Raw genomic sequence first — 18101 nt, 5'->3', positions numbered from 1 at the left:
CATTGCAACTGATAGCGGCCACCTGCCGGAACAGATACAAAAACGCCAATCAATAAAACAATATTTACTGTATGTAAACTGTTATGCCAGTATATACATGCTTCAATCTGAAGTCCCATTGCCAGCAAACATTATTGAGAAAGACAGCTATAGAAAAAGCGTGAGAAGAAAGGAATCACATACCTCCGCTGTACAATTTATCAGACCAACTAAGAAGAAAAAATGAAATGGATAATCAACATAGGAGTGCGCTCCCCTATAAAGTAAGACACGCTCTCCCCTATGTGTCCAATGCACACTTACTTAACAAATCGCCGTCAAAGCCGAAAGCCATGTGGTGATCTTGGACCGTGAGTCACTGTCATCACTCGAGCGGCTGACCTACATTCACACTACCAAGGCGGTCTGCAAATGACAGCGAGATCGTGCAAGTATACACGTGCCTCTCGCACGATAAGTGACTGTTACAGACCTATTTTGTGTTGTATAATTTATTGGTTTTTCTTTTTTGCTTTCTTGACTTCTTATGTTTGCATTTAAGTGCATATGGCCCTTTGCCTCTTGGCAATTCTGCCTGGGGTGGGGGGATTCGTTTATAGTATCCCACACAATGTCAGTTTACAGTATGTGCCTGTGTACCCTGCTGAAAGATAGAGTTACTGTGGGTGGGCTATTGATCTGCTTGTTGCATGAAGGGAACACACATTTATGTAAATGCACGAGAATAAGTATTTATTGATGACATGGAATGTGCGAGGTCTGGCTGGTTGTGCGAAAAGACACAAAGTGTACCAGTATTTATGGAGGCACAATATCGCTATAGCTTTTCTCCAGGAGACCCATCTAATGCAACAAACATTGCAATCGCTTAGTAAATGCTGGAGGGGCACAGTTATAGGCACAACTTACTCAGGGTATGCTAGGGGGCCCCTGATCTGGGTGGCACCAGGTGTTCCAATACAGATAATACACACGTGCATTGACTCTCAAGACCGCTATGCAGTTCTGGAAGGCTCATTGGATGGATGTCCTTTGGCTGTAGTATCGCTTTATGCACCTAACTCAGGACAGTCCACATGTCTCCAGTCTTTAACCCCAGCACTCCTCAGGGACCCATCGGCCCCTACTTACTGGGGGGGGCGACTACAATGGCGTACCTGACTTAGCCCTTGATCGCTCCCGCCCTCCCCTCCCTGGAGCACAGGCTGTCAGACTTGCATGTACTATGACGGCTTTGGCCACACAGATGCGACTAACTGATAGCTGGCGCGCAAAACATCCCATAAAGCGGGTATACTCACACTACTCTACCCCCCACGACCTTATACTTGTATTGTCACCATCTATTGCACAGAAACAGCGCTACTGCATGTAGCCTGTGCCGAATATTTGGCTCGCACGGTGTCGGGCCACAGCCCCCTGCAGGTCCAATTGACTCGGGGTGCGTCCACACCGAGCATACCGACTTGGCGACTCCCACTAGAAGCACTTCGCAACCAGGCCCTGAATGCCACTATCTCGCAGTCCATAAACACATATTTCCAGACTAATGAAGGGATGGCCACACATGCCGGCATTAAATGGGATGCCATGAAGGTCGTCCTATGCAGACAGGTCATACAGGCAGTGTATGGCACCCGCATGACACTAACCAAGGAAATACAAGAGCTAGGAACAAATATATTACACCAGGATCGCACGGCCCCTACAGATCCTCGTATAATACCAACACACTCAAAAACCCGTTTAGCATATAAGGAAGTACTGGACAAATTGTGCACTCTTGATTATAAGCACTATCTGGCTAGACAACATGCAGAGGGTGACAAAGCTGGCAGGACGCTGCATGGCTGTTAAAAGAGGAACCGCCTATCACTGCAATATACGCTCCAAATGGCGCCTTGGTCAATACCCAAGAGAAAATTAATGACTCCTTTTAGAACTATTATCTGACATTATATAAGGCCCCAGACATGGGTGAACCACCGGTAACCCACCTGTTCTTGGAACAGGCAGCCCTCACACAAATAACGAAGGACCAATACACCGTATTGGAAGAGCCACTCATGATAACTGAAATCTCAGACACTATTAAGCAATTAGCGGGAGGTAAAACTCCTGGTATGGATGGTTGGCCTGTGGAGTTTAACGCTACTTACTCCACCCAATTGGTGCACCGACTGCTCACCGTATACCAAGAATCCTTTGATAGAGGCATATTGCCCCCCTCCCTCTGTGAGGCAGTACTTGTAATCCTCCCTAAACCTGGGTGTGACCCCCTTCTTATGAGCTTGTATCGTCCGTTGTCCTTGCTTACATCAGACTACAAAATCTTGGGTAAGTTGCATGCCAACAGATTGCTAGAGATTGTCCCCCTGGTGGTCCATGCAGACCAAAATGGATTTGTTCCCGGCAGGAATACTGGGCTGAACCTTACTCGCCTGTTTAACATACTAGAGTGGGCCCAATCGGCTCCGGAGCAACACTGGATAGCAGCCTTAGACATAGACAAGGACTTCAACACCCTGGTGGGGGCTTACCTAAGCGGTGCTGGCTCGATATGGTATAGGCCCTAAGTTTCTACGGTTGGTGAAATTATTATATACCTACCCATGAGCCCGGGTAAAAACAGGTCGGGTTATCTCACCTCCCTTGAACATTGAACGCGGAACTAGGCAAGGGTGCCCACTCTCGTCTTTGTTGTTCACCCTGGCCATGGAACCTCTGGCTTGTGTGCTACGCATCCTCCTGTAAGTGGAAGGGAAAGGAAGAGGGAAGGAATTGTGTTCACGGACAATTGAAATATTGGATATTGAGGCCCTCACACAAACTAAAGGGTATCGTGATTCACGTACCCCTTCGGATGTATCGCATCATCATCGGGCTGCTCCTGCGTCGAGTCGGCTGGTGCAATACCCGACGGGCTCTTTCTTAAGGAGCACTTTTATGGAGATCTTTGTTATCCAATGAAGCCGGTAGTTGCATGGGTGTGTGGGACTCTAGGGTGATGTAGATGAAGTGTATTGATTATTAAAAATAGGGGTCGAAGTGCTTACACAACCAATTTATTAGGAAGCCTTCTCCCCTAATTAAAAAACTCTGAGGTTGAGTGTTGCTAACTTAGGGTTATAGACTAGGTTATATACACTGCCTCAGTCAGGTCGACATGTTTCTCGCTCCATTAGAGAAATACTCTGGCGATTCCTCAGGACCAAAAGATGTTCTCTATCTACATCTGAAATTCAACATCTAATCTTAATAAACAGTGAGCATTCTAAGTCACAGTTGTAGTGTTACCTGCAGCTCGGTCTACCTGTAAGGGGATAACGGCCAAGGAGGTTGAAGAATGCATGGTACAGTCACTGTGTATTGACATTGAATATCACATGAACAATTGAGTGCAAATGTGGTGAAAGTGCACTCTAGACGTGAAGGGTGGTGAAAAACTAGGTGAATCTGAACCCTGTGAAGTGACTTCTACTATAAGTGATGTAAGTGAAAATTAAATTAATAAAGGGACTTACCCTAAGAATTCCTAAGGATAGTCCACTGCAGTTCCTGGTAGATAAACGCAAGGAGTTCCTCGCGTTCTGTAATTATATAGGGAGAAAGCTAGAGGAACGGGGGTGGTTAAAAATAATAACATACTCCAGGGTTGTAATAACCCCTTCTCTTACTGCCAAAGTTACAACATAAAACTGGCAAGTGTGGTTAGAAACAGGTTGTTCCTGGGTTAAAACAATCCCTTCTCTGGTTTTGTTAAGGCATTAATGGGTCATGATCTGAAGAGAGCTACAGTCGGTGAGGGCTATAACCAGTACCCCTATATCTGGAGATGGTGCTGTCCCTAGTCTCTTACTAAATAAACACATTCAATAGATGTAGGAGTGGCCATCTCAAGTGCTCTTGTCAGAGTAGTTGTGTGCTGTGATTACGTTTATCAAATACATAACAAGACACAACATTGAATAGGTTAGCGTTAAATGGTATCCCCTTGAAGACTGGCTCTGACAGTCAAAACTATACTCATCTAATGTTAAAACTAGAAGTGAAGATCACCCACATAGTAAATATATGAACTTTGAAGGGGCCACGGTAAATCAGCGAGTATCACCTCAGGTAACAACTGTACCATACCATGGGCTCAGCAATGTTAGGTTTCGATCTATTTACTGACACGCCGGATCCCAGTTTCAAAAATATATTCACCCAATGCACAACTTAATTTAGGAAAGTAAGGGATCAACAAGTAAGATTTTGTCTACTTACTGACACGCCGAGTCCGTGTCTCGTATACACCTACCCCGTTCTACCAGGACTGGGTGGCGATATGCCGAGTCTCGTGTCGGTATTTGAAGGCAGCGTTTGTTCGATTCAGACCCGGAAGTGAAAGAGACACTAGAGATTGCATTGCTCCATTGCGACCGGTGGTAAATCCGGTCGCCATCTTGAGTGAGGGATCTAGTCCCTTAACAATGTGTGTCAGGAGTGTAGTTCATTATTCAGTTTACCGGTGTGGTCACAAGCATTACTTAGTCATCTTGGTAATTGAGCCGCTATCAGGGCATCCTACTTATTAGTACTTAATGTATGGTCGTTGTACTCGTCCTGAATCAAAGGTTGGCCCCAGGATACATGTACACAGACAACTAATCGATGTTATGTTAATCTAGGTATTTTATCTGAATAAAGGGGTGGTCCCTGGCTCCGTGTTATCAGAAGAGGCTTGTTGTTGTATTCATGTATCTTAGTGGTAGGATCTTAAACCTCCGGGATGACGTGAGGTGTATACACCACCAGGAAGTAGCAGTGGTGGGGAGGGGGGGGGGGTTTATTTTATTTGGTGTCGTCTAGACGCTCGTGAAATGCAACGATTCTTATTCTTAGTCGATTGTTGTTGCATGTACACATGGAGGCAGTCACCCTAGGGAACAGAGTCTATTCTGCGGGTCTGCGTGATTTTACTTGGTGTCGTCATGACGCTCGTGAAATGCAACGGTTCTTGTACTAAATCGATTGTTGTTGCATGTACACATGGAGGCAGTCGCCCCAAGGAACAGAGTCTATTCTGCGGGTCTGTGTGATTCGCTCTATTTATTTCTTTCAGGGTCTCCAATTGAAAACACTCTATTGTCCACTCAGACATATACGTCAGTATCGGAGAGTGCAGTTTGTCAAGAATTAGTGTTAGTACAAAGGTGGTGTTGTTCAAGGAGGTTTGATGGAGGCCCAAGGAATGGCGTCATTTAATCCTGTCACATGAGTGCCCAATCTAAACACCCACCTCTGTTCTTTAGCAAGCAAAGCTTCCTTGGTGATATTGGAAAAGGATTCCAATATGAGCCAGGTGAATGACTCTGGTGGATGTCCCTTTTCTAGAAAGTGTGTACACATTCTAGTGTTGATTTTTTTGCAGCGAAAGTTGCTGCGATGTTCAGTCATGCGTATTTTGATTGGGCGGGTGGTCATGCCAACGTATTGTAATCTACAGGGGCATGTAATCAGATATATGCAATTGGCTGTGTTGCAATTAGTGTGGCGGCGTAGCTCCCATTTAAAATTATTGTCAAAGAGGACAGACTTGTGTGTTGTAGTCATGGGGCATACCGAACATGAGCCACAAGGGTAATGTCCGGTTACAGGTGGCAAATCCCATAATTGTCTCTGGATTGGTTGCCCCTGTGGGCGTGGACGAGTGTGAATCAAGGTGTCCTTCAAGTTTTTTGTGCGTTTAAATGAAAATCTAGGGGTTTCAAGTTGCATAGTGCCTGTGTTTAAAATGTTCCAATGTTTTTTGATTGTCTTGGTGATCTGATTTGACAATGGGGTAAATGATGTGACACACGTCAGGATCTCAGTTGGAGCTGTGATTTTAGGTTCCAACAGGGCTTCTCGATAGTTATTTCGGGCTCTCTTGTTGGCTAGAGCTATCTGTTTGGCAGGATAGTTGCGTGCTCGTAGATTGTTAGCCAATTTCTTCGCTTCTATCCTGTAGTCTGACAAGTTACTACAATTTCGTCTTACCCTAAGGAACTGTCCAATAGGTAAATTATCCCTCAGGCTTCGGGGATGATGACTTGTGTATAGTAACAGACTATTGCGGTCTGTTGGTTTTTTATACAAGGAGGTTGATAATGTGCCCCTGTGCAAATTGATGTTTAGATCTAGGAAAGGGATGGTATTGTCAGACATTGTCTGCGAAAACTTGAGGTGTGGGTCAAGGGTATTGATCCAGTCACAAAATTCAGTGCAGGTCGACATATCCCCCTTCCAAAGGATGAGTATATCGTCAATGAACCTCTTCCAAAGGTATATGTCTGTATTGAATGGGTTAGAGTTATGGTAAATGTACCGGGTCTCAAAATCAGACATGTACAGGCAAGCCAGACTGGGCGCAACTGTACTCCCCATGCAAGTTCCTTGTGTCTGTTTGTAAATCTGGCCTTTGAATTCAAAGAAATTCTCCGTCAATGTTAGAGTAGCACATTCCATGATGAAACTGATGGGGGTGTTATGCTCCCAAACTTCATGGTTCAGGACCTCTTCTACCACATCATCATTTTTGTTGTACTTTCGGAGGGCACACATAGCTGGACCTTTTCTTAAAGCGCCTTTACGCCCCCCCTGTTCATTTTTTGGATATATTGTGTGCTACGCAGTCATGTTATTGGCGGAGGCATCTCAGTGCATACGCAGTGGCATATAGTGTCCCTCTATGCGGAGGATGCACTGATCTATCTTCACAACCAGGACGGGGCGCTCCAGGGACTGGTGGAACTCTTGGACACCCATGCACGTCTGTCGGGCATGAAAGTTAATTGGGACGAATCAGTTTTATTCCCAATGTCACCCATCCAACTCGAGCAAAGGCAACGACAGCCCCACGCTTTACTTACTAGAGCGTATGACTCATTTAAATACCTGGGAGTCCAGGTCTGTCATTCTCCATCTGATCTAATAGACGGCAACCTGGGGAGGGCGATTGCCAATGCTAGGGCGAGTCTTCTGTTCTGGATCCCACTCCCCTTAACTCCTATGGGCCAGATAAATATATCCAAAATGCTCCTCCTCCCTAGGCTCCTTTATTATTTTGCCGTTCTCCCCTACAGGCCGCGCCAGAAATTGTTTCATGAACTGCGTTCACTCATAGTGTCCCTGATATGGGGTAACTCCAGGGCGAAGGTGGCACTCTCAAAGCTCCAACTCCCCATATCTGGGGGAGGACTGGGGTCGCCCAACTATGAGTTATATTCTGCATCCGCTCAGTTGCAGTGGCCCATGCGCTGGCTTGCAAAGACAAACCTAGCTGAACTAGACACTGGGGCGATATCGCTAGGGCGACCTGAACTGCTTGAATGACTATCAGGTACCAGAACATGGCTCCAGAGGACGGAGGGATGCACTTTGCTACGAGCAGCCCACAGCGCCTGGTCAGAATACGTGATATCCAACGCCGCCCTACTCTCTATGTCCTAGACCTCCCCATTGAGACACTTCCAGGATCATATACCCGTCTAAAACATCTGGAACTGGCCGACTGGCACGCATCTGGTTTGACAACACGGGGAGATTTATTCATATACACCTCCTTGTGTGGCTGTGACACTCTGAGGGATGACTATGAGGTTGTTCCCTGAACATTCCTCCTCTATTCGACATTGACACAAAAGGCAACACATATCTGGGGGGACATAAGCTCAGTTCCCCCGACTTCTGCAACTTTACAGACACTACTGACCCATGGATCAGGTAGGAAGGCCATCACGGCCATATATACTTCACTTAGAGTGGACACAACTCCTACATTGTCCCCACTGCGCGAGTACTGAACTGCGGCGCTATCCACTGAAATTACAGATAAGCAATGGCAACAATGCATTGAAAGTCCCAAGATAATTTCAATGAATGCTCGTTTGAAATTCACGCAGTTTAATCACTTGCACCATACACACCTCTCCCCGCACAGGCTGGCGCAAATCTATCCGAGCTCCATAGATATTTGCCCCAGGTGCCGCAACACAAACGCTGATTTCTTGCATATGGTCTGGAAGTGCTCCCATATTCCAGCATAGTGGGGGAAGATATTAGATATACTTGAGGAGGCAACGGGAATCAAGTCTCCAATTCAAGGGGCGCATTACCTTCTAGGCTATGGCCTGGAAATCCCAACTGGCCCCTCCATCAGACACTGGCTGCTGACCCTTTGGCGTGCACTAGTGGCCCAACATGACATATCCACAGCACAACCTTCATGTCCAGTGGCCAGGACCCACCCTGTGGACTGGCAACACTATGTGACTATCATAGAAACAAGACTTAGGGACACGAATCACCACGGGGGATAAGGCATAAACACTGCTGCACCCCCTGGACTGATGTAAGTACGATACCCTGAATACCCACACTTGGATAAGACCGGGACAGGGAAAAGGGGACATAGGCACACACATGTGGGCACGACACTTAGGTATAACTGTCCCACGCCAGTGACCTGACCAGATTGCACCTATATGTCATGCAGCACTAGGGCAGCACACCCTCCTCCTTATTCTGTTCCCATAATTGCACCCACTACAATAAGACCCCACCAGCTTGCGCTCTGCAGTGGCGGTATATTAAGCAGGTATATACATACGACACTTATAGAACATGCACACAAGCTTGGTGGTATCAAGTTTAAAAGTTTTCTTTGTTTCTCTCTCCTCTTTTCTTTTTCTTCTTAGCATTGAGTCTCTATGCAGTTATGTACAATAATAATGGTTGTTAATATTTGTAATGACTTGATGATGTCAGTATTTGGGAGTAATGTTGAAAGTGACAATTTGCGCCCCCACCCCCGCCAAGTGGGCACAAAAATGCAAATGAAGATACGCTAAGTTTTGTACTTCACTATGATGCCTATACAGTTGTTTCGTATGATGATTAGAAAACAAATAAAGATTTTTTTTTTTTTATATATATATAGAAAAAACTGTGGGTAAATTATTATGGTGGTTTAGATGGGAGGTTAAACCTACTAATAAAATAGGGAGGGCTGGGTGTCGTGCTGTTCCTCTACAGCGCCTGAGAGGACTGGAAGTCATGGTGTTCCTCCACAGCGCCCGAGATGTCTTGGAGTTGTGGTGTTCCTCTACAGTGCCCGAGAGGGCTGGGTGTCGTTGTGTTCTTTTACAGTGCCTGAGAAGGCTGGGTGTTGTGGTGTTCCTCTATGGCGCCTGAGAGGGCTGGGTGTCGTGGTGTTCCTCCACAGCGCCTGAGAGGGCTTGGAGGTGTGGTGTTCCTCCACAGCGCCTGATACGGCTGGATGGCGTGGTGTTCCTCAACAGTGCCTGACAGGACTGGGTGTCGTGGTGTTCCTCCACAGCGCCTGAGAGGGCTGGGTGTCGTGGTGTTCCTCCACAGTGCCTGAGAGGGCTGGGTGTCATGGTGTTCCTCCACAGCGCCTGAGAGGGCTGGGTGTCGTGGTGTTCCTCTACAGCACCTGAGAGGGCTGGGTGTCGTGGTGTTCCTCTGCAGCACCTGAGTGGGATGGGTGTCGTGGTGTTCCTCCACAGCGCCTGAGAGGGCTGGGTGTCGTGGTGTTCCTCTGCAGCACCTGAGTGGGATGGGTGTCGTGGTGTTCCTCTACAGCGCCTGAGAGGGCTGGGTGTCGTGGTGTTCCTCCACAGCGCCTGTGAGGACTGGGTGTTGTGGTGTTCCTCTAGAGTGCCTGAGAGGGCCGGGTGTCGTGGTGTTCCTCTACAGCACCTGAGAGGGCTGGGTGTCATGGCGCCTGAGGCGGATGGGTGTGGTGGTGTTCCTGCACAGTGTCTGAGAGATCTGGATAGCATGGTGTTCCTCTATAGCACCTGAGTGGGCTGGGTGTAATGGCACCTTAGAGGGTTGGGTCTCGTGGTGCTTCTCTACAGCACCTGAGAGGTCTGGGTGTCGTGGGGTTTCTCTGCAGCGCCTGAGAGGGCTGGGTGTTGTGGTGTTCCTCTACAGCGCCTGAGAGGTCTGGGTGTCGTGGTGTTCCTCTACAGCACCTGAGAGGGCTGGGTGTTGTGGTGTTCCTCTACAGCACCTGAGAGGGCTGGGTCTAGTGAAGTTCCTCTACAGCACCTAAGCGGGTTAGGTGTCGTGGTGTTCCTCTACAGTGCCTGAGTGGGCTGAGTGTCGTGGTGTTCCTTTGCAGCGCCTGATAGGGGTGGGTGTCATGGTATTCCTCTGTAGCGCCTGAGCGAGCTGGGTGTTGTGGTGTTCCTCTACAGCACCTCAGAGGCCTGACTGTTGTGGTGTTCCTCTACAGCACCTCAGAGGCCTGACTGTTGTGGTGTTCCTCTACAGCACCTCAGAGGCCTGACTGTTGTGGTGTTCCTCTACAGCGCCTGAGAGGGGTGGGTGTTGTGGTGTTCCTCTACAGCGCCTGAGAATGCTGGGTGTCGTGGTGTTCCTCTACAGCACCTCAGAGAGCTAGAGCTGGCTGTCATGGTGTTCCTCTACAGCACCTCAGAGGGGTGGGTGTTGTGGTGTTCCTCTACAGCGCCTGAGAAGGCTGGGTGTCGTGGTGTTCCTCTACAGCACCGGAGTTGGCTGGGTCTAGTGGAGTTCCTCTACAGCGCCTGAGAGGGCTGGGTCTAGTGAAGTTCCTCTACAGCGCCTTACTGCTTTTCTCAGCAGAACATGAGGTGAGAAATGAGAAGCTACTGTTCTGAATTTTTGGTTCCATGGGGCACCTCAGTCCTTCACTAAACTCCAGGCTAGCTAATGAACAGAGGGATGTGGGGCTCTGAAACCGCCCCCAAGTCCATGCTCTTGCAGGACCTGTGGACCTGAACAGCGCAGGCCAACAGATGGTGACATGCTTCATCACTGGGTCCCCTCTTGTACACAGTGTCCGCAAGGTACTCTGTGTAAGCTACAACACTCCCACAGGAGAGGAGCACAGGGTGTTCTATACTCCAATGTGAGTGTGTGAATAAGGGGCAGAGTGCAAAAAATAACAATAACTAATGTGACTTTAAAATCATCTCAAATGGGAGAAAAATTATTTATTGACTCTCCCTAATGGATGGTTTAAAACAAGTAGTGTGACGATAAGAATAAAATATTTCTTATCTGACTAGGTCAGGTCAACATGTTTCTGCCTATTGAAATAAATTCATGGCATTCCTCAGGACCATTGTCTTGTCGCTCTGCTTAGATAATATCATAAAAACCATAATTAGAATGTGTAGGTCTCTTTAATGACCAGCATCTTTAGGTCTTCTTTCTGTAATACATGAATATAACAGTTTTTTTTAAAAAAGTCTCACAATATCTTTCCCAACATCTATCACCAAGTGTGATTACTTATAGTGCCAAAAAACACCCAAGTGGCACACAGTAGAATATAAATGAAGAAAATTGTCCTCACCATTAAGCAGTAATTTTACCTGCCAATACCCTTCAATGGTCTTATCGAACGGGTGTCTAGAGTGTATAAAAAATAGAAATTTTTAAAAAGGAATGGACACACAGTTTAACACATCAAAGGTAGTAGTGCGAGGACATTCATCATGTTCATAGGGAATACTCTAATCACCTATTTAGAACAATCCTCATGTAGATTCACACAATCTCATCATCCATATAAATGTTATGACTAATAGAGCTAGTCGATGGTTCAACAGCCTACTGACTAGACTGTTTGGAATTCTCCTAGCCTACATAGATGTAGCCTTTCAACCAGATATCAACAAAATAACATTTCAAAACACGGGCACTCTAATAAAGTGATCTCCAAACAAGCGTGTTTTTTTTATGTTATATATATCTCTCTTTCTCATGGACATTCGCTGACAAGTATGCGAGTCTTATCTCAGTAATGAAAACAACGAGGGGCTCAAAAGTGAAGTAAAGCTATCGTTACAAATAATATAACGGTAAAGGTCTCGATCAAAACAATCAATTCCCACATTAAAGTGAGTTTCCAACCGAGAAAAACGGGCCATGACAAAGACCCAAAACATCAAGAAACTCTGGCTTACCTAATCACGCCGTACGTATCTCCCGAATGAGTCAGACAACTGATTCAAGCGGCGTACTGTTAAATAACCATTGACTTGGCTCCGTGCGTGCCGTGACCCGGAAGTTGAGCAAAACACTTCCGGTATACGGTAAACAACGACTACTCAATGGAAAACTTCGTGAATGAAAGGAGTCCCATATGATTTTTGACATCAATAACCCCTTTACACACCATCTGAAACTCTGGAAGCGATATATAGATGATATTCTGGTCATATGGGAAGGTGACCAGATGTCCCTAGACTCGTTTTCCCGTTGGCTTAACTCTCTTGATCGCAATCTTAAGTTTACAGGGGAATCTAGTAATATCACACTCTCCTTTCTAGACTTAAGACTCTATCCTGGTCATGGCAAAATCCAGACAGAACTATACCAAAAACCGATAGCACGTAACTCTCTGTTAAGTTTTAATAGCTTCCATCCACGAGCACTCCTGAATAATCTGCCAGTGGGTCAATTTCTTAGATTACGCAGAAATTGCAGCGAAATATCAAGATATAAAATACATGCTAAGAATCTATGTCAAGAACTAATATCTCGCAACTATCCTAAGAAATTGGTTTTTGGGGCTAACAAAAGAGCACGCAATAACCATCATGAGGCCCTTTTGGAAACTTACGTGAAACCAGATAATAACAAAATGGTTTGTGTGACCACCTTTAGTGATCAGTCTGATAATGTAAAAGAGGATGTCAATAAAGCTTGGCACATTCTGAATACAGGAAATTTATCTCTAGAAAGACCTCTGTTCGCTTTTAAGCGTAGTAGTAATCTACGAGACATGTTGGTACATACTAGACCAAGATCTAATGTACATGAAATGAGACAACCAACTATTTGGGGTACTACACCAGTAGTTGGTCATTTTCCGTGTGGGACATACTCCGTTTGCCCCCTCACACAAAAAGTGTGCCCCACCTACCTGTGCCCCAGAATGCAGTGAGCAGATTCCAGGAAGTGGTAAGGAGGCAGACTAGTGCCATCTCTTCCCTAAAAGAGTTAAAAAAACGATTTTCTCTTTCTGTGATTACTGTCTTTGCCTGTGGTTGTTACAGTTTAAAATTGTAGTTTTAACCTGCCCGTGACTGCATATTTAATTACCTGTGGTTTTTCCCGCCCAGGATTGCTTCCATTTAACATGTTGAATTGTGGAATTTGCAGTTCTAAATCTCTGTCGATGTTCCCTCTCATTCACGGTGACTATTAGTTTTCCATCCAAATTTCCCCTTGTCTCTGTGCTAAGACCTGTATGTAAAACAGTGCACCCCCAGCCATTTTGTGTTAACAAGTCAGTGAAACCAGCCCCTCGTCTACCCCCCACTTTCCCAGCAACGGGGATATTCTACATCAGAGTGTGCTCTAAGGCAGCAGTGATCTTCGATGTGCTGTTTAAACTGAGTTTAATAGGGACTGCGCACTTCGTTTTTTGGCCAGGAGAGGGAGTAAAGTTTTATACAAACACTATTTTCAGATGACAAGTTAGGCCCTTACCTGCAGTAGTCCAAAGTGTGGATTGAGCCTGTCTGTCTCCAAGGAGATTCTGAACAAGAGAAGCAGCTCCCAACTCCCTGGCGGCCAGCAAACCTTGTCTGAGGTCGCTGGGACCTTATATAGTCTGCCAGTGGTAGGTACATGTATGCACTGATTGGTGGTTGTATCTGATGTTTCTATTGTATTAGGGTTAGTGTCCTCACTGGTTGGGTATTTGAGGGTTCTGATTGGTTTCTGGGTCTGTGATTCAATCTATGTAGGGTTGGGACGAGGGCGAGGGTTAGGATTTCTATTGGAAGTAGGGACTAGGGCTTCCTGTGTTATTGGTTGTTGGTACTATGGTGGGCCTAGGGCTAGGGTTAGGCCTTTAATTGGGAGTAGCGATTAGGGCTTCCGGTGTGATTGGTTGCTGGACTAGGTGTGGGACTAAGAGTAGGGTTAGGCTTTCTATTGGAAGTAGGGACTAGGACTTCCTGTGCCATTGGTTGCTTGGACTTGAGTTGGAACTACTGGCAGGGCTAGGGCCTCTTTTGGACGTAGAGATCAGGGTTTTTCAAAGTTATTGGGTGCTTGGACTAGGACTGAGATTGGCTGTAAGGGCCTGGTCTCCTATTGTTTCCAGAATGTAGGGATAGTGTTGTGGTTGGATACGGTTAGGGCTAGGGTTCCCATTGGCTGAAGGGGTCACCTGATTACTAGGGCTATTAAAGGCCGAGGCTTAGGGCGTCGAGGCTAAGAGCAGAGAGGACAAGGGCAATTATCTGTTTGAGCCTGTTCGAGACTGGTCGGGACTAGGGCCAGAAATGCTGCCCATGTTAACATTCAGTAATAGCTACCCCACACCATCCACAAACATAGTAACACATTCACACCGTACCAGCATGCACTACAAACTCAACCAAACCACATCTATACACCCTCCTATCCCAACTACCACATATACCCACCATCACCTACAAACAGTACACAACTCCATCCTATACAACTAACCAATCCATTCCACACTAACACAACCCCATTCAACACCATACATAACTATGTCCCATCCAGACACACGCTCCCTGCTCTAATTACACCTAACAGACCACCTTTTATCAATAACAAACATATATTCATCCTTCCATCATTGGTCCAACAAACACCCTTCTCTCCCTACTACCATAATAATACTAACGCACAACACACACACTGCACACCCCCACACTTTTTAACTCATGCAACAAACCAGTCTAAGACAAACACTCTCACCTCTACTTCATTCCCTCCTACACACAACATACACTCTACTAAAAAACACATAACCACCCCCTCTACCTTACAACCTCCTCTCACAAACAATACAATACAACCAAGTCCATTGCATGAAACAAATACACCAGCACCCCTTTTCACTACTTCTCAAAAACAAAACATATCACACACACCAGCGCAACAAGATCTTCAAAGCGAAACACCTCAAAATACATACCATCACATAATACAAACATACACCCACCTTTCAAACCACACCAAGGAACAAACTCCAATGCCAAGTTTTCTCTCCTCCACCATACCTAACACAGATACAGCAACATAGCAACTCTCTTCTAACCGCCTCTCATCCATTGGACAATTTAGAACCTTACTGAATGACCCACATGCTGCACTACCACCCCTGACTCATACACCTTCCACCAAAAATACACGCAAACAACATAAGCGACATGCCACACCTCACAACTTTGCTTCCCCATGTCTACTGCACTACAATATTACACCACAAAAACAACATAGCACACCAACTCACGCTCAAACACCATCTCCACCACATACACACTCAGACCTATCAAGATGCCTTCTAAGCATGCTGGATGAGGAACATGATGCAGAACAGCTACACGATTGCTATCCTAATACAGCTAATGCCAGCACTAAAAACACACCTGCTACAAACACACACAATACTGTTCACTTTACGACAAAACAAAGTCTCACTATCACCAAAGGCCATTCTCTAAACTGTCTACTAATAAATGCTTGATCCCTCTCTAAAAACAAACATCACATCTACGACCTTCTCACAGATGCAAAACCAGACATACTATTCATAACTGGGAGATGAAATGGCTCCAGTCCAGCATGAAGCCATTCCTCTAGGCTATCAAACGATCACCCAAAATCGTATAGCCAAAAAAGGAGGTGGTCTAGCTGTTGTGTTCAGGCAAACTTTACATATCACTAAAGTTGATGACATCTCCATGAAGAATTGTGAGGCTCTTCTAACAAGATGCAATACTACACAGTCTTCATCCTGTAATTTCCTGCTCCTTTACAGACCTCCACCTAGCAAGGCGACATTCCCAGACGCACTTCTAGACACAGTTTCTAACCTGATAACAATACACTCCAACTTATGCGTTCTGGGTGACCTCGACATTTGGTTTGACAAACCCAATATGACCCATCCAAAAACAATAATCTCTGGCCTAGAGGCACTGAACCTGCATCAGATTGTCCACAAACCCACACACATTGCTGGACATATCCTAGATGTAATTTTTGCTAATACTGAACTAGTTACCTTTCAAACTATAACTCCAGTCACATGGTCAGACCATCACTCGCTTGCTTTCCAACATAAAACAACACTAAGGGACTCACCTAACACTAGCTTACATCCATCCACCTATCGGCCATAGAACCAACTCATTTTGGAACACTTAGAAACACAACTAACATCAAGTACAAATCTGGAAACAATAACTTCGGTTCAAAATCTATATGAGTGGCTACAGAAAGCTTTTGACATCCTGATCCCACTCAAAACCACACAACAGCACAAAAGAAAAAAAGCGCCTTGGAGAAACTTAGAAATAAAAAAATACATAAAACAACAAATTAGAAAGCTGCAACGTACCTGGCTCAAAACAAACGCCAAACAAGACAAACTTCACCTACAAAAAATTAACAGATTATACAAGTCACCTATCAAAAAAGCTAAGAAAAGGTACTATTCAGACAGAATTCAAAATGCTAAATGTGCAAATAAAGAATTCTATAAAATACTCAATGAATTTCGCTAACCAAATGGCCTAGAAGGAACTCATCCTGTTACTCAATATTTTACAGACAAACTGGCAAATCATTACACAGACAAAACAGACACATTGGACTCTTACTTAAAACAGAAACAAAGCACCAGCACTAACCCATGTACAAAACAACAATCCAAGAATACTCTAACCCATCCTCTCCGTTCCTTCCGACACATCTCACATGATGAATTTATGGACCCGGTCAAAGCAAGCAGGCCTGCCGGCAGCCCTTCTGACTCCTGTCCACCACAAACTTTCAAGACAATTCTTTTAACAACCTCTGCTGCCACTACAGCAAGACGAATCATCAACGATTCCTTAACTACCAGAATATTGCCAGAAGAAGTCAAAATAATCATACATACGCCCTTTAATGAGGAAAACAAACTTGGACCCGCTGAACACTGACAAATACAGACCCATGACAAATGGACCTTTCCTGGGCAAACTGATAGAAAGAGCAGCGTTCGCCCAGATGTCACAATTCATTGAAGAGAATTACATACTCACAGACTTCCAAACAGGATTCCGTCCGGGAAGTGGCAATGAATGTGCCCTCCTTGTCATCTGGGATGACCTGAAGAATGCAGTTGACCGCAGCGGGGTTGCTACACTACTCCTCTTGGACCTCTCGGCTGCCTTTGACACGGTTGACCATGACACTCTGAAACAAAGACTCTATGAAGCCGGCATAGAGGGAACTGCTCTATACCCCACCTTTCTCATCCAAACCATACTCCACAAAAGCAGGGGTCCCTCAAGGTTCTATCATCTCGCCCATGCTTTTCAACATCTACATGAAGTAATTACCGGTACTCATCAATCAATTTCGCCTCGCGTGCTATAACTATGCAGATGACACGCAAATACTCCTTCAGCTGGAATGCCCCAAAGACATTGAAAAATTACCAATTTTCAGTTGTCTCAGAGCCGTGGATCAGTGGATCACTTAGAGCCATCTCAAATTGAATGCTTCAAAAACGGAAATACACACGTGTGGCAATTGGAAACATTACGACCCGCTTGCCGCCTGGCCTGATGTACTGGGATCACTACCTAAATTATCGAAGGAAGTAAGAGACCTCGGAATAATCATGGACTCCAAGCTGTCGATGAATGCCCAAGTGGACAAACTAGCAAAATCAAGCTATGTCACTATAAAAACTCTGTGACAAATTTTCCCTCATTTGGGATTTCCACACAAGGTCCAAGCTACCATCTCCCTTGTTCTGTCCAAACTCGATTACTCCAATAGCCTCTACCATGGATCACCTTTAACGGCCATGAAAAGACTACAACGGATTCAGAACTCGGCTGTCAGACTACTCTTGCATATCAAACCGCGAGACCACATCTCACCTGCCTTGAAAGCCCTGCATTGGTTACCGGTTGCCAGAAGATCCACGTTCAAGCTACTTTGTATCACCCACAAAGCAATACATGGGATGGGACCGCTCTTCATCAGGAATAAAATCACCAAACATATTC

Source organism: Triturus cristatus, chromosome 7 (assembly GCF_964204655.1).
Source record: "Triturus cristatus chromosome 7, aTriCri1.1, whole genome shotgun sequence".
NCBI lineage: Eukaryota > Metazoa > Chordata > Amphibia > Caudata > Salamandridae > Triturus > Triturus cristatus.
Note: the sequence above shows the minus strand (reverse complement) of the source record.